Source organism: Fundulus heteroclitus, chromosome 15 (genome assembly GCF_011125445.2).
Source record: "Fundulus heteroclitus isolate FHET01 chromosome 15, MU-UCD_Fhet_4.1, whole genome shotgun sequence".
In the NCBI taxonomy this organism is placed as follows: domain Eukaryota; kingdom Metazoa; phylum Chordata; class Actinopteri; order Cyprinodontiformes; family Fundulidae; genus Fundulus; species Fundulus heteroclitus.
Genome location: NC_046375.1, coordinates 26,670,930 through 26,689,417, shown reverse-complemented (window position 1 = coordinate 26,689,417; position 18,488 = coordinate 26,670,930). Strand labels below are relative to the sequence as shown.

At 37.4% G+C, this 18,488-nt stretch overlaps 1 protein-coding gene across 1 annotated transcript in view; it reads right to left on the bottom strand.

Annotated features, from left to right (window-relative positions):
- The window catches only part of opn5 (opsin 5), an 88,462-nt gene extending 70,210 nt beyond the window's left edge, over nucleotides 1–18,252 (bottom strand). The window contains exon 1 of the mRNA XM_036147091.1: nucleotides 18,014–18,252. The gene's annotated coding sequence lies outside the window, so the exon portion shown is untranslated. The remainder of the gene's footprint in view (nucleotides 1–18,013) is intronic.
- Nucleotides 18,253–18,488: the final 236 nt, after the last annotated feature.

Genomic DNA, 18,488 nt, shown 5'->3' with positions numbered 1-18,488 from the left:
TATGCTCATTAAGCTGGCTTGAAAAATGTGTGATTGTGTGTGTAAATATATGTATGTATATATATATATATATATATATATATATGTATATATATATATATATATATATATATATATATATATATATATATATATATATATATATATATATATATATATATATATATGAAGAACAGAAGCAAAAAATGTTGGACACTATACACGGCAGACAAAAGTGTTTGGACTCACTGTCTCATTTATTATAACTACCTCTTGTCCTTATTTTTATTACTACCTCTGAAAACTCCTTCAAGACAGTTGGTTGAAGCAGATGTTTTGAGTTGTTTTGCAATTTTGTGTTTGATAAATAAATCTATATACATTGATGTCTTCACTACGGCTATTTATCTGCGATGCAGAAAGTCAAAACAATAAGGAAAAGCCATTGAATGACAAAGGTGAGTCCAAAGTTTTTTACTGGTTATGTAGATTTACAGGAAGTGAAATTACAGGGATGTTTTTTGTCTTAATCAGTACAATATGTTTTGACATCTGTGGGGAGATTACCAAAAACCACAATGTATGTAATTCCAGCTCTATCTATGGTCTTTTAAGCAGAACAAAGGTAATGTGAATTAAGCTTGTTAGTGGCTGTAAGTTTTTGGGACGTGGTGGAGGTGATCTTGGAAAGAGAGACACTTCAAGTGACTAAATTCTTCTAACTTCCATTGCATAACAGAAGCTTGTTCTAAGACAAGTGACAAATGTACTCGATTCTGTGTACAATCCTGTATACCTAAACTTTGATTTATCATGGAAGAGGATGCATTAAGGGAGCAATGACTGCACTTTACAGAGTGTATCGGGGTCAGATTTCCAGTGGGCCTAAGGCAAAGGTGCAGTGGTCCAGTACTAAAGTCCCTGTGGCCAAATGTTGGAATCTCTGGGTACTTAAGGGCACCCGCACATACTGTAAACCCACATTGAGTTGTGAAGACTTCTTTCCACACACCAGTCTCCCAGGCTATTGCATTCCAGGAATGTAACCTCTGTCAAGTTCTGGTGTGGCTCTAATACGTCTCTGTGGGATCATCTGTTTCTGGTGGCCTTCACTCACTGTTTGGATGGGTTGCCAGATACTCTGACAAGTGTCTGCATCACTTCTTTTGTAATGCACCTCCAAATCCTATTTGAGCTATGACAGCCTTTTCTACATAGAAAGGTGTTGTGTCTAATTTGTTGTTTACCTTTTAATGTCAGTGAAGCTGATCAGATCCCTGGCAGAACCCTGAAAATCACGAGTCTACTGCCAAAGGTAGCTACTGTGATGGCAACATTTTTATCCACCGCTGTTCTTTTAGGTTATCTGAACAAAGGTGACCTATTGCTTCACAGTATGACTAGTACCTCACAAGTAGGTTAATTTAATCATCCCCATGGGGGCCATCTTTTGCCTTATGCCTTTCTTTGTATTTATTACCCTCATCTATCTTTCAAGTCTGTGTTGATTCAGTCATTGAGATTGCTGCTTGCTCTCCAGAACAGCTGCAGACCCTCTTCTATGACAGTTCTCCTTGCGCAAGCTTATTTTAAAAATTAAACAGTTTTGAGTGTTCCCATCCATTTTGGTCATTTTTTATTTTGCAGAGAATAACTTTTTCCCACGACACAATTCAAACACTGCCCCCAAACTCCTTGACCTTTTCTGTACTTTCATATGTTACATGTCTTATTTATATAAAGATGGTTACTCTGTTGCAATCGAGAAAACGCGCTACTACACAATGGTCAAAAAATTAAAGAAGCACTTTTTAAAATAAGCGTACATTATCAAGTCAGTTAAACTTGTGGAATATTGATCTGGTCAGTTCAGTAGTGGAGGGGGTTGTTAATCAGTGTCCGTAATTAACCTAAATCACTGGATTTCTTTCTCTTTCTATCGCTAGGTGTGCAAGACATGAGCAGTCTGCTCCAAATAAGTTTGATGTTCCAAACACACAGTTTGTGAAATCAGAGGATGCAGGTGGAAGGAGTCCTTCCTTCCTGGTGAAAACACAGGGTTAGAAGAGATCACTGCATGTGAGTAAGATTTGCATCACCAGTCTAAGATAGATAACTGGTGCTGCAGCTTAGGAATAAAATCTTTTTATTTTATTTTTATTTATTTATTTAATGTAAATGAAATATTTCAAATTCAGATCAAACAAAGGAATTCCATTATAGTCTGGCTGACTCAAAGGTAAAGAACTGTGGCTGCAACTTTCCGGCATTGTTCCTGATCCAGATTTTTGCAAGCCTTTGTCTGAGCGGACAACAGCATCGACTCGTTTAAAAGACAACATAAACAACTCATAGCCACACTGCTTTGATGACAGCAATATACGTGTGCAGATAATCAAACTGAACATGACATTAAATTACAGCACTTTGAATCATCTTGCTACTGAAATGTGCTTTAAAAATAAACTTGCCTTGCCATTAAATAACTCCCAAAGTAACATTTTGCTGAATAGACATAGAAATAACGTCACTGCCTTTCCATCTGAAGAACATGAAAATGGGGTTGAAAACTGCATCAAATATAGAAAATATGGTCGACCACATGGTAAATCATATGGTTGACAAAGCCTAACTTCAGAAAGGTTCCTCTAGGCTGTGGACAGGAAATATGGGTGGTAAAAGTCAAATGTTTGATCTGTTTTACTGAACCTAATAATAACAAGAACTGGTATGGCTGAGGAAGAAGTCCAGGGGCTTCCAGGGTTAGGAAGGAATACTTAAGACTGAATTATGGCCAAGAATCAGGCAAATGACTTGTATTTGTATCTTTATCCAAATGTATTTATACTTTACACCAACCATTTATCAAAATAATCTCTATTCCCTAGACACACACACACACACACACACACACACACACACACACGGATCTCACATGATCGCCCAGAGAGTTTTAATATGGCTGTGGCCACAAAGGAATCACTATCTTAACTGTAGCTGTCTTTGATGAAGAAACACTGGAGATATTCTAAAACCACAGAAATAAAAGGAAGAAAGGCAAAAAACAGTAACTGTAATACAATCCAAGACGTCTACGTCTGATAAACGGCTACAAAAAGGGAAACAAGTAAGGCCGATACATAAATTATAATAAAAGTAAAAATATAAGTCAAAATTAAATATACATATATATGTATATATATATATATATATATATATATATATATATATATATATATATATATATATATATATAACAGCAAAAAACAACAAGCAGGTAAAATATAAAAGCTTTAAGAGTTACTGTAAGACTAAAATAGAAATAGATTAAAAAATACAGTCATGGACAAAGTTGTTGCTACCTTTCTGTTATTTAAAGGAAATCCCAAAATGGTCACCGAAATAACTTGAAACTGAAAACTGAAAAAGTAATAATAAATAACAATGTACTGAAAATCAACCAATACAAATCAGACATTGCTTTTGAATTGTGGTTTAACAGATTAGTTTAAAAATACTGATGAAACAGGCTGAGGTGTTTCCTCTAATTGGCATTACAGACGTCTCCAAGCTTGTAACCCGTCAGTCTGTCTGGTCTATTTAAAGGGTAACTAGTAGTCACTGTGCTGTTTAGTGGCATGGTGTGGACCACACTGAACATGGATCACAGGAAGCAAAGTCGAGCATTGTCTCGGGAGATTGCAAGGAAAATTATAGATAAGCATGTTAACGGTAAAGGCTTCAAAGACCGTCTCCTGGCAGCTTTCTGTCCATGAGACTGTAGCCAACCTCCCTGGACGTGGCCACAGGAAGAATATGGATGACAAACTGAAGAGAAAGTTAAAATAAATGGTAATCAAAGAGCCCAGAACAATCTTAAAATAAATTAAAGATGAACTCCAAGGTCAGGGTACACCAGTGTCAGATCGCACCATCTATCGCTGTTGAGCCAAAGTGGGAGACACCACTGTTCAAAGCAAATCATAAAAAAGCAAGACTTGAATTTGCTACAATGCATATTGTTAAACCACAACGCATCTGGACAGAATAGACAAAACTGGAGCTTTATGGTAAGGCACATCAGCTCCATGTTCACAGAGCCACCTAGAAAAGAACACTGTCCCTACAGTGAAACATGGAGGAGGCTCAGTTCTGTTCTCAGGGTGCTTTGCTGCATCTGGCTATGGGTGTCTCAGATCTGTCCAAAGTTCAATGAAATCTCAACACTCAAGACATTCTGGAGAGAAATGTGCTGCCTAATGTCAGAACGCTTGGTCTCAGTTGGAGGTCATGGGTCTTCCAACAGATAATGAGCCAAACCATACAGCTAGAACCACCCAAGAACGGCTGTACGACTATTCTGAAGTGGCTTCCTATGAGCCCTGATCTAAATCCTGTTGAACATCCAAAGAAGGAGCTGAAACCTGCTGTCTGGAGAAGGCACCCTTCACACCTGAGATATCTGGAGTAGTTTGCTCATGAGGACTGGGTCAGAATACCTGCTGAGAGGTGCAGAGATTTCTTTGACAGTTACAGAAGTTGTTGATTGTGATCGCATTAAAAAGTGGCAAAATATTAAGTTACAGGTGCCATAATTTTTGTCCAGGCCCGTTGCATTAGTTTATTTTTAATAATTCTGGTGAACCACAATTCAAAATCAATGTCTGATTTTCACTGGTTAATTTTCAGTACATTTTTATTTATTATTACTTTTGTCAGTTTCAAGTTATTTCAGTGATCATTGTGAGTTTTGCTTTTAATTAACAGAGGGGTAGCAGACATTTTGTCCGTTACCGTATGACCAATTGGTGGCTATAAAAATATCAACGAATCAATTTTGAATAATTATAATAAAATTAAAAGATTTGGTAAGAAAAAAATGTCTTCTTTGCTTTAAAACCTCAGTAGTCCCTGCTGCCCTCAGATCAACAGTAAAACTGTTAAAGGCCATAATGACTAAAGGATGCTTCCCCAAAGGTTTTTGGACATCTAACAAAGACCCGTATCTGATGACTTCAGGGTCAACAAAGCCAAAAAGCAAGCCAGACAAATCAATCTCTGTACTGAGACATTAAGAGAATCTTAAAAACAGGGACCTTTAAAAATGCCATCTAGTCCTCATCAGAAGACATGCAGCCTAGTTCTGTGTTAATTGCAGTAATGAAAGGTGATTTTTAGGTAGATCAGAGAGAAGATGATTACAATAGTCAATGATGCATGTGATAAAAGCATGAATCATGGCCACCGGATTTGTTCAGGAGGGAAAAGGTCATCCTCTGGCTATGCTCTTTAAGTAAAAGAATGCTTTTTCCATTATGTTGCTATGTTTCATTATTATGAAGTCTACTAAGTAGAATAGTATGTTCCATAGTAACAAAGGCACCACTCAGTTCAACCAAAACTAGGATGGAATGTTTTGTTCTGATCAAAGTTTAATCTAAGATCATTTACAACTTTTATCAGTGCTTTTTGTGCTGTGGTTAGCCAAGACCGCGGATTAGTATTCCTCAACAGAAATGGCAAATTTTGAAAAAGTTTTATGAGAAGAATTTAGAAAAACAAGCTCTTGAGTAAGAATGATACTGGACTATAAATGTTAAAATCTGTAGGGTCTAAGTAACTTTCTTCTGAGTGGGTCTAACCAGAAGAGATTTGCATTCAGCTGGAAATTTTTTTGGACAAACCTTTTTGAAGATATGGTTAAATAAAAAAATGATCATAAAAACAGTAATCAAGACAATGTTCCCGTTGTCCTATTGCAAACTCAACAACTCAAGTCAAAACACCTTTAAATAAAATAAGAGTAAACAACATGACACTTGGTAAAAGTGTTCATCTCTTTGATGGACGTATGCACGTATGGTTCAGTTGAATTTGAATATATTGGAAATAACACATTGGTCCATGCAAATGTGTTCAAAAACAGCCCTCTGTTTCTGGTCGTTTTGTCTCATCATTATCTTTATTTGATGACCAAAAATAGTCAGCAACAGCGATTGCCTCTTTTTTTTTGCTTCTATCCAACCAGAGAATTCCTACCTTCTTACGTGTTAAATTGTTGACGCAATTTAACACTGAAATGTGTAGCACGTATAACCTGTTTTTCGGTGTTTCTGGTAACTCTTGTTGCTAATTCCTGTGTTACTGAAAACAGGGGTCCACCCCTTCACTTTTCCACATTGTTGTACCTTTGGTCATTTGCTATCCGGCTTTCTAGGATACAAACTAAGCCATCTGCCACTGGCTGTTTTTTTCTTTTTTTAACCCAACTCTGTGTCACTGTGTACCCGCCTAGGGGATAAAGCCATTTGTAACTTGAAAATATTTTCAAAAGACAATTTTAGTTCATGGCTAATGTTAGCAATATGGCTTGTTTGTGTAAAAAAAGTGTTGATTGGAAGTGTTGTCACTTAGGGAGACAAACAGGAGTAGTCAAATGATGTCTTTAATCACTCATACAAGCTGTGCTAGTAGCACTGAAAACATGGGGAAGGATCTGAAAGACCAACACACATGAGGAATCTGTTATGTCAGCCATCATTGTTCAGGTTCGGTGCTGTAACACAGGGGAAGGAATGAGCAAAGCAGAAAAGTAACCGTAATTCATTAAACATCAACTATTTTTTCATACTTTTAACCTTTTTCACATTTCAAAACAGGAAAAGTGAAAAAGGTTTACTTGATTAAATTTATTTACTTTTTAATTGATTTATACTTTTGATACTGCTTTTTTTAAACTTACTTTACCACTCAGGATCGCCCTTCACGACATAGTCAAACATTAACTTGTTTTTTTTTCTCAAAAAAGTAAAAAAAAAAAAAAACAACTGGACATTTTTCCGAAGTTTGAAGACATTTCGCTTCCCATCCAGAAAGTTTTCTCAATTCAAATGTCTGGAGTAATCTGGAGTTCCAAACTTTATATTACTGCCCAACAAAGGCCTTGTTATGGCTTAGATTACGCGCACATTGAAACGAAACCAGTCCACCCCTTAGTAATGGAGAGTCGTTAGGGTCGTTAACTTTTTTTAAACAAACCATTTGTGACTTTTTCATGTACACTGAAAAAACAAATGGAAAGAAAGACAATAGAGGAAAAAATGAATGGCATAGTAAGAAAATAAGGTCTTAAAGTGATCAGGCAGCAGTGACTTTACACATGCCTGATTTAATTGCACTCTCTACAAAGACACAGTACATCCCCTGTTTGGACTGTAGGTTGGCAGGACTGCAGTGAAAGGACTTGGCTATGATAGGTTTGAAATTTGAAAGGGGACCACAGCAGCACCCAGGGCTCATTTTCACGAGTAAGATTGTGCATTTTTAACTTAGAGGCTTCCAGAACACTAGAAGAATTCACAAGGTTTGTCACAAGTTTCTTTTTAAAAAAAAAAACATTTTTTGAAAAACCGTTGCTGGGAGGGTCTCAGAAGTCACTCAAAATAGCAATATGGTTGCCATGTTTAGCAACAGTAACTGAGCACTTGTGTGTCTTGTGCGTCCTAATATAAACTTTTCAGTTTATATTAAATTTGATACAAACTATCTTAAAAGAAAATCATGCTTTTACTATTAAGAATCTTTCCTTTTCAGGCGGCCATTGGTACAGAGGGGTGCATGTTAGACAGGTCACCAGTCTTTCACTGGGCAACACAGAGACAGACAACCATGCAGACATACACTCATACCTAAGGGCACATCAGAGGAACCAATTTATCCAACAATTATCTTTTAGGACTGTGGGAGGAAGCCAGAATAACTGCTGATGACCTACACATGCAAATGTAGAACATGCTGCAACAACATGCAAAAAGAGTTTACTCCTGGATTAGAACACGCTGCAAGGCAACAAGTCAAACCAATGCACCACTGGGCAACCCCAAAGAAAGACTTCACCACGCCAATGACAACACAATTACCACAAATGTAGAAAGGCAAAATTTTAATTTAGTAACTTTAAAAACTAATCTGTACACCACCAAATAGTTTAAGGAGAAGAAAATGGCTGATCACCTCCCCCGACCAAGTTAAGACCTGATCTTATAAAACAGTGTGGATCCAAAACTGAACCAAGAGATCACAAGATGAAATCAACTGGCCTTTTTGGGTCATTTATTTCCACGTGTCTGATGCGATCACAGCATAACTGCTCATCATACGCTATTTGGGCAAATTCCTTCAGCCCTCTGAGTTCTTTCACAAGATCAGTTAGGATCTGTCAAATATTTTATTTAATGTTTTGTATTTTTTAACATGTCTTGGTGAATCCTTTCTTGAATCTTAGGGTTTAAAAACATAATTTAGCATGATTAGCCAATAGAGAACACCAGATAATGTCTAACATCTAAAGAGCAAACATACATAGACTCCAGCATACCAATTCATTTCAAATTCATTTAAAAAAGGATAAAGTCATAATGGAAAGTTAGTGAAAACTCAAGCCAAAAACCTTAACAACATAAATGGTTTAAAAAAAAAAAAAAAAAAAAAAAGTTAAACGGCCTGCACTTTATCAAGCCAGACGACCCCAAAGCGCTTCACACTACATTCAGTCAATCAAACTGATGGTGGTGAGCTACACATCTGCCCAGCTGCAAAAATAAATATTAAAAATGTATCTAGATGTGATATATTTATTTAAATAACTGTCTATAACTTAAGCACCATTAAAAAGTATTTGCCCTGTTTAGATTTTGTCACACTTGAATGTTTTAGATCAGTACAAAATACAAACAGTTGCATTCATTTATTAAGCAAGAAAAGCCATACTAACCAACCTGTATGAAAATATAACGTAACCCACATGAATTAACACTGATTAATAAATGTATTCTTTGAAGCTTTACTAGCCACACCCAACTGAACTGTAGGTTAAAAATGTATTTAAGCATACCTGTGGACATATAACGTAGATGAGAAACAAAGTCACTGACATCTATTAGTCAGGAACAAGGTTCAAAGCCACTTTATTTTTTAATTTTGTGGCATGAGTAGCCTTTATTTAATAGCAGGCCAACAGGAAATGGTGTTGAGAGATGGGCAAGACATGGATGAAAGGTCCACAGGCCCACGTCAAGGACCGGGGCCTCTGAACATGGGTCACGTGGGTCACTTCTAAGTATTTGGGACTCCAAAGAGCTTGTTTACTAGATTTGGTCAGGAGTCAGGCTGCTGCAGCATTTCAAATGGCTTAAAGGCGAGAAATTGATGATTTGTGCAGACAAGTAAACAGGCGCTTACAGTAATGCAATTGTGGCGAGACGAATGCATGAGTATTTATCTCTAAATATGCAGGGGTAAATCTCTGTGGTAGTTTTGAAGTCTTAAAAGATTAGAAGGAATGAGGAATGAGGAATGGATTTAGCAGCAGCTTTGACCTGGGATCTGTCTTCTTCTTATTTAAAACTAGAAAATTGATAGAGAGCCAGTGCCTAATCAAGGGAACTTAATAAACTAAGACATGTTCAACTGAATGTCATCCACCTAGGTATGGTAGAAGGTGTCAGGAAAAAGAACAAGCCAGTTGCTTTCTGGTTTTTAAAGACAGGCTAGCTAATACGGAGCTGTTTTGTCACCGTGACCATAAGTATGTTTGGAGGAGACAATGTGAACCTTTCTTATTTTAGAACACTTTATCACTATCAAGCATGGTGGAGGTAGCATTGATTATCTAGGGCCGTTGCTGCAGTACCATGCTACTGGTACTGCAGCAACGCTCAAAGTTGATCAAATGTTGAAGAAGATAGAGTACCTTCAGTTATTCAGCTTCCCCTGAACATGTTAACGTTTCAGGACAATGGTCTTAAACACATCAAAACCACGTTTGGAATGAACAAACCATAACTGGCCATCCCAAACATGCTAAAACGTTTTAGACTTTGTCCTAAAATTGGGTCGATGCCAATCACTTTAGTTAAAGTTGGCGCCGCTATAGAACTAAACTAAGTAAAAACCTTTCTGATGAGGCTGTATGTATTATTTTATCCTATGTGGACAGAGAAAACAACAAAAATATCTTTAAAGACTCACAATAAACATTTGTTATCCAATCATTTCACTTTGGGAAATGCACATCTTCAATAAATCATTAAAATGTCAAAACTAGTTAGATATTTATGTCAAACAAGAGTGGATAGAAACCTTAATGTGACAACAGATTACTTTCAGTTCCTAATTACTACTACATAGAAAAGCAGTTTTATTACCCATAATGAAAGAAAATGCACAGGAATATGATCATGAAAAAGTGTATATTGTTGTATCCAGGTTACCCAGCTAACCAACTTGACAACATGATCCTATCATGGGAGCTGGACACATCCCATGATAGCATTTTTTGCTACAAATAAAACAAATTTTGATGTTCTAGCAGGTGAGGTGCCAACAGACTTGGAGGTAAATTCTCAATGTGTCAGTTAAGCATATACCTACATGTCAGGTTCATCACGACACTTAAAGCGCAGACCCTCCGTGTGTCGGATTCAAGCTGTTATACGTCTGAGGTGTCAAAGTGACACCAGGAAAAGACAGCCTGCAATTTGTCGCTCTTGAAAATATCAGCATAAAAGTTTGCCGTCGCACAACAGCTTGTTTTGAAATTCATCATATATTTGAAAGCGAGCGGTGCTGGGCAACCACATATGTAACTCATGTTCAACTGTGGGAGAGGGCAATTAAAGTTCAGGCTGATAAAAGACTAAAACATAGACACCTCTGGAGGGGGGAGTGATAAAGCCTCTGCCAAAGAGAAGGCAAGGAAAGGTCATCAAACTGTTAATTAGGTTCTTTTGATTTTCAAACCCCCCCATGTCCAAAATCATTAACCTATTTTCACACTCTTGAACTAACTCAGCACCTGATCTGACTCATACATGTCTCAGATGGTGACAAAAGACGCCCACAGAGTGCATATACACTTTGTTACTGCAAACTTCAGCCTTTGCCTTAGTACTATTGCCAGTGGCCACATACACTCACCGACCACTTTATTAGGTACCTGTTCTACTGCTTGTTAACACAATTAGCGACTTGGCCAATCACAATGCAGCAACTTAAGGCATTTAAGCATCTGAATGTGGCGAAGGCAACTTTTTGTAATTCAAAGTGATCATCAGAATAGGGAACAGAGTAGATTTTAGTGACACTGTGTTTTTCATGCACAACCACCTCTGGGATTTACAGTGAATGGTCCAATAAGTGAAAGAACATCCAGTGAGCAGCAGGTGTGGGGATGAAAATGAGTGAGGTCAGCAAAGCTAACAGAATGGCAACAGTATATCATACAGCACCACATTACGATTTCATCTCTAAATTATACGCTACCACTGGGCGGTGTCATTAGGAGACATGCATGCAGTTAATTTTCTTAGCTACGCTGATGACACAAAACTCCACATAATGCTGTGTCCTGATGTCCAGTGAGCCATTAATATGCTTTATAACTATATATTTCAATATTAATTCTTGAACAGCAGATCATTTCTCTCAGTCCAATCAGGACAAAACTTGTAGGTGTAGTTACTGGCCAAGATATTCAGAGAGGCAGATATTCATGCCACAAATCTTATGACTAGCAATGTGCCCCTAAAAACAGGTCATAAAGGGCGTCATATTGGATTCAGACCTGTGTGAAGTGCATACCTATAAAGTAAGATGGAGAGTGTAAAGAGGAAAGCTTTGCTTCCTGAGAAAAAGATGATAAAGGCAAGACTAAGTTTAGTGTTTATTTGTCAGAGACTTTGTACAAAAACATTAATCTCACAATGAGAAGAGCTGCTATCAACCAGACTTAGCTAAAGCTACTTTCCATCTGCAGGCCCTTGGCAAGTGTGCACAATAAAACAATTCACAAATAATAAAACAATTCCTAATAAGACACACACACACATATATATATATATATATATATATATATATATATATATATATATATATATATATATATATATATATATATATATATATATATATAAAGAAGTGTCAGAGAGAACTAAGACAAAGACCCAGACTTCTGGAATAATATTCTTTGTACAGTCTAAATTACAATTATCTAGGCTGCTGAACAGTGCACATGTTTGCTGTGAACCAGTCCCAGTGTTCAAGAAAAAGGACCCAAGGTCCCAAGCTGAGACCATCTATAGCAGGAATGAAAGTTAAAACAGAACTGGACCATGCAGCATCACACTAAACCAAAACATATCAGTAGATCCAGCAAGGACTGGTCAAAACATTGTGGGCAAGGTCGAAGCAGAGATGATCACATTTTTTTTCAGCTTGAGAACACTTTTTGCTAAAATGTGGTTATTTTTTGCTGAGCTGTAAAAATATCAGCTATTTATATGTAAACATGTATTGATCAAGAATGAATATTAAGTGGGATGTCCTATTGCTTTCCAATTGACTATGTTTCCAACACCAGCAGTTCTTGCTGTTTCGTGTATATTGGCAACTAGGCAGTGCAGCAAAGTACATATCTTGGTTTATGTAATTAACTTCCTAACTTATCTGAATTTGACAGTTGACATTTGTCTTGCAATTGTTTTTACAATTGGGAAAATGATATAAAACTATTAATCCAATGCAATAATTGCCCTCGCTGCCGTAAACAAAGGCCAACCATAATCACCCATCTCTACGCTTCTAATGAATAAATGCTTAATTATTATAAAATTGCCTCTAAGTTTTGAAGCTGATGCACGATTAAGGACATTCATTTTAAATCCATGCAAAGTTGACAACAGTTGTCGACATAGAGCACCTTTCCTCAGTGGAATCAATTAGTCTGCTCTTGGGGTGAGGTCCCCGTCAGTATGATTTAATGCCAGGCGACACATGTGGGGTTGGGATGAGGGCTCGAACTTGGATCAGAAGCGATGCTTAACAGCTTGGTGCAAATATTTACGCAGGCGACACTGCTTACAGCCCTCAATCAAACATCTATAAGAGGCATTTCTTCTCTTTTAGATAAATCTGACATTAAAATTGGAACCCTGCCTGCTTCGGGATTAACATTTTATGCAACATAAACTGCTGTCACCGGTAACAAATTGAAACACATATTAAAAACAGCATCACAAAAAGGCAAAGATGAGGGGATGGAAAACCAAAGAGGCGAAACCAGATTGCGTCTTTATTGGTGTGATGATTGAGAGTTAAAAAGGCAAAGGCAGGAGAGTCATATCACCACAGCTGGAATCCCTAACACAACTGAAGGAGCTGAGATAACAGAAGAGAAGCTCCTGACCGGCTAAGATGACTTATCAAATAAATCTTTTTTTTATCTGCCGGTTTCTGTCATTGATCTCACTCTGTCTCAGCATTATCTGACAGCCTTAAAACCTCTTAAGCCCAGCAGGCCCCAGTTCTGGGGAGGAATTGAACCTTTTTTTCTATTTTTTTCTAGGTTTGTTACTGTAAGTTCCCATCGTCAAGCATAGCAAATAGCTAAATTTAAACCAAAATTATTTAAATGGAAGCATGTGATTTTGAGACAGTTTAAACTAACCTAACTACTGCAGAGTTTGACATACAACTCAGTTTGTATGTCTGTTTAAAAATTATTACACAGGCAAGATATTAAGTGGGGGAGTGGTTGCCTAGTGGTTACAGCACAGAGCTTTGGTCCCAGAGGTTCTGAGTTCAACTCCCACAAGCTGCCATTCTGGGTCCCTGAGCAAGACCCTTAACCCCCAATTGCTCCCCAGGCGCCGCACAGTGGCAGCCCACTGCTAACCAAGGGGATGGGTTAAGATGCAGAAGTGAATTTCTCCATTGTGAGATCAATACAGTTCAATTTCTTTCTTTAAGACATACTCTTAAAAGAACACTCTAAGACGACAGGAAAAGACAATGAGGCTTTTTCAAGCACATAAAAAGTCCAGTTACAGCCCGTTTAGCTTATTTTTGAATCTGATTATTTGAAATGCGCAAGTATGTGGGAGCGTTTAAGTAGCTGGTGGCAGGAATCACCTCTGGAGTGAACCAAACACAAAGTAAACATGATAGCTGTCATCATCATCAAGGGGTTACCATTGCACTTTTATTTTTATAATATTTGAAATCTTATGATTTGTTGTCATTATACTTTATTTGTGCTGATAATAACCATTTTAATTTCATTTGAAAAGGGGAGCATTATTATTATTATTATTATTATTATTATTATTATTATTATTATTATTATTATTATTATTATTAGTAGTAGTAGTAGTAGTAGTAGTATTATTATAGACTGGCGACCTGTCAAGGTGTACCCCGCCTCTCGCCCATTGACAGCTGGAGATAGACACCAGCACCCCTCGCGACCCCAATGGGGATAAGCGTGTTAGAAAATGGATGGATGGATGAAATCAGAAGTGATTAAAAGAAAGTTACAATAAAGTCTTGAACAGCAGGGAAGTTTACCCTTTATTAAAATCTCTCTGGGATTTCATAAATACAGTCAGTTTAAAACCTGCGTAGTTGCATTTGTTTTCGGGGTGGGATTTTTCCTGTGAACACTGTTTTGCTGACTTCTTTTGTGAGCTTACACTTATCCCAAGTTGTATTTTGGGATGTACAAGCTTACATTTATACATATCATATTTGCTGGTTGAAATGAGTTTATTACAGCCTGATAAAAAAGCAACAATATGATGAGAATAACAAAGCAAAAAGAGCTCTGGTATCAGAAAAGTATCGGTATCAGCAGATACCCAAACTCTGGTATCAGAATTAGATCAGAGTGAAAAAATGTGGCTCAGTGCACACCTAAATAAAAAGGAAATTTACAGCAAGCACAAGGAGAGAAACCACCAACACAACAGAGCCCGTGATCAAACCAGCGATGAGAACTGAAAACCAGGGAGTTTAAATACAGCGAGATGTGTGGAGAAAAGTGAGACAGGAGAAGGTGAAGGTAAGCAGGAGGAGATAAGGAACAGCTGAGACCAATGAAAACAAATGAGCTGTGGGGAAGAGTGTAATGAACAGGAAGTGAAGGGTTATGAGCCACATGTAAGGTTTCTAAGGAATAATACAAAATGTATATAGAATCCACTAAAAACAGAATCCATAAAAGTATAAAGTAAAATGGGAGACACTAGAAAATATAGATGGGAAGCATAAAGAAACGCAAAAACTCAAACTCCTGAAATAACTAAAGAAAGAACAACCTAGGAAATATAATAATAAATAAATAATCACATACAAACACAAATAAAAACCCAAACACCTGGAGCTTGTAACATTTACCCAGGAGTGAAATCTTTGTGACTTCTATCAAACGTGTGTTTTTCTGTGTATCTTACTCAACACACTACCAGGTCTCCTCAGAAAGGGGGAAAAAAAGCTTTCCTGTTTAAAGATTAGATTAATCTTAGCTTTCCTTACACCAGACTAGTTTTGCATCATTACAATAAAGCCACATTTTACATTGCCCAGACAAATGTACAGTCATTTAAAAATGTCCAAACAGTAAATCACATATAACATTGTTACCAATGCAACAATGTTCAACCTAAATGCAGGACCTAAGAACATTTCTCAATAATCAATGTTGTGTCATGCTTTGTGAATGACTGTTTTAAAATGTAAATGTCTTTAATCCCTGCATTGTCCTCCACCATTAAACGGTTTCTCCCACATCCATCCTAAAATTGTGGTTTAGGACTTGAGAGGCTGCTCGCTGCCTTAGTATGCATAAGCGCTAAATACCATGTTACATACAGCTGACATTTATGAAATCACTGCAGCACTTTTCCACTGGGAGTCTCTTACCTATCTGCTTACCTAATCCCAGCTGATGATTATTTTGGCCTCGGCAGCCTTGTTCCCGATTAAAAACAGGCACATGCTGCAAGTTGTGTTTACCAGCTGGACTGCATCTGGATCTGATCTGCATATCCAATCAAACGTGATGTTCAGTGCTCACATAGGCTTTTAAAGCTTAAAATCGTAAAAAGTGCATTCAATTAAAAAAATGTTTAAAAAAATTCCTCACTTTAAGTATTTTCGAAAGCTTTATTGCTTTTGATTCCAGCAGGAGAACTCGTTCAGTCTTCATTATACAGACACCTTTGAGGCCAGACTAATGAATACCAGAGCCTGAAGTGATTGGATCGCTTCATCTTGGAAGGTTCACTTTGTTCTTAATTCCCTGCATTTTTTTCATCTCTATCAGCAAATCTCTAGATGGAGTACCTGGACTTGGAATTCATGTATTAATACCTCGAAATGTGTGTTTTTTTAACTTAAGGTTAGCACACTGAAGTAATCTCATACCAGCATATTCCCACACCCATCATCCATGTAGCAGGTCTGTGCCGCCAAACACGTCCATGTGATCAGAATTATCTAAAGGTTTTAAAGCGTTATTTCGTCATATGGATCTCATGTGAAAGCTTTAAGCAGCAGACCCCGTTCTTCCAAACATACTTTTTGAAAAGAGCCTTTGTTTGCTCTAGGAGAGCCCATTTACAGTGCAAATAATGCATTTTCTGCTCTGTAAGGGTTGTACGCCACCTCTTTCAAGTTTTGTAATAGGAACCTTTCTGGAGTTGTGTAACTCGACTGCTTAGAAAACTGTCTGACATGTCCAAGATGACCCTCAGCCCTGATTTTCCTATCACCTACTGCTTGAAACATGAGCTGGTACTGGCTGCTTAATTAGTCAGGCTTTTTGCTTACATAGCTAGCCTGCAGTCGCCTGTTTTACAGACATGCCACTTGTTGTCACTAGCTTCTTAACAGGTGTACCATAACCCCTTACAGCCTGACATGTTTTATTAAACAATATTATTAGTGTTTTTGCACTCAGGCAGTTCCTAAATTAACTAGAAATTGGTCATTTGACTATAGCACACACGGAAGACATACATTTAGGTATTTAGTGCACAAATTAGTAAAATTAAGCATATTTGGGTAAAACTGATGTGCTCTGAAAAGTGAAATAAGGCGCTGGCATTAGGGTAGATTAAGACTGGAAGCCGTTGATAATCTCATGTGAGCAACTGGTTGAATTTACTTAATCTGATCTGCATTATTTACATTCTCATCAGCAAAATGACCAAACAACTAAATCCATATTCATAACAAGCTGTGGAAACATGTAGAACCATTCTTTCAGCCAGCTGACAAGCAGTTGCATAAAAACTGGTACTTGAAGGGGAACACCGCATTACTCAGTTCTCTCACTACTCTACACTCATCAGACAGACGGAGAATATTTCTCTAAATCTGGCACTTTTTATGTAGAAACAGTGTTGATGGGCGATCTTTGCCTTTTTGAAACCAAATATTGTTGAAACTTTAGTAAAGGTTGAAAGCAGCAACAACACCTAAAACTCGGTCACTGACACACATTTTCCGTTCTATCTCTTCATATGGCCCTTCTAGTTATTATGTCCGGCTGTGCAGCAAAACACAACTTAAGCCCTTGAAGACAGGTGGCACAGAGCCAACATCTCGTCAGGTAGTAAATGGCACTAGCTGACATCTGTTCTACACTGTGCCTGATTATATATGGAATTTTCTACTTGAAGGCAAAGTGATTTTCCAATAAGTTCTCTGTTTAAAACAAGAGCAATTTTTTTCTTTTGAAGTTCCCAAATAATTATTTAGTAGTAGTAGTAGTAGTAATAATAATAATAATAATAACAATAATAACAATAATAATAATAATAATAATAATAATAATTATTATTATTATTATTATTATTATTATTATTATTATTATTATTATAATTATTGTTATTGTTATTGTTATTATTATTATTATTATTATTATTATTATTATTATTATTATTATTATTATTTTAGAGTAACTGCTTCTGACTGTGTTACAAAAGACAAATCCTTCTGGCTAAAACAGTCCCGCAGCTTAATTTATGAGATAAAATGTTCCTATTTTGTACTATGTCAAATTACAAGACTAAACAAACGCGTTGCATTCATTTTCTCCAGACTCGATTAAGAAAAACTAGAATAAACAAAGAAATGGCGACGTAAACTCCAGAATGTGACTGCCCGTGAGTGCTGGTTTGCCTTCATAACTCACCCTCTGTTCATCGCTCAGCTGTCATTCCGCGGTAAGTTTAAGGTCCACCCGTACGCAGCCTGTTTTCTCTGGCAAAATGAGTTGGAAACTGCGTGGATGACCCGATCAGAACTGCGTGGAACGGCAGCGGCAACTCCTCAGAGCAACGTACCAGTGACTGTGACGGTTGACTGATGAGCAGCAGCGGCGGCAGCGAAGCGGCCAGTGAGCCTGCCGCGTCGAGCCCAGCGTACTTATCCAGTCTGTTTCCCCTGCGTCGGGAGCGCGCACTGGGCAGGGAGAGAGCATCCAGACTGCGCCCCATTCTCAACCATATAGTCCAAGAAGTACTGTTTTTTTCCCCTTTAGAGGATAATCATGGCTGTGTAAAGTCGATTCATTCTCAATAAACCAGTTTACCAACAAGTAAACAGCTCTGTATCCGTTTCCAGATGTTCTAGAAAGGTATTCGCTCTTATTGGTGCACATCTCCATC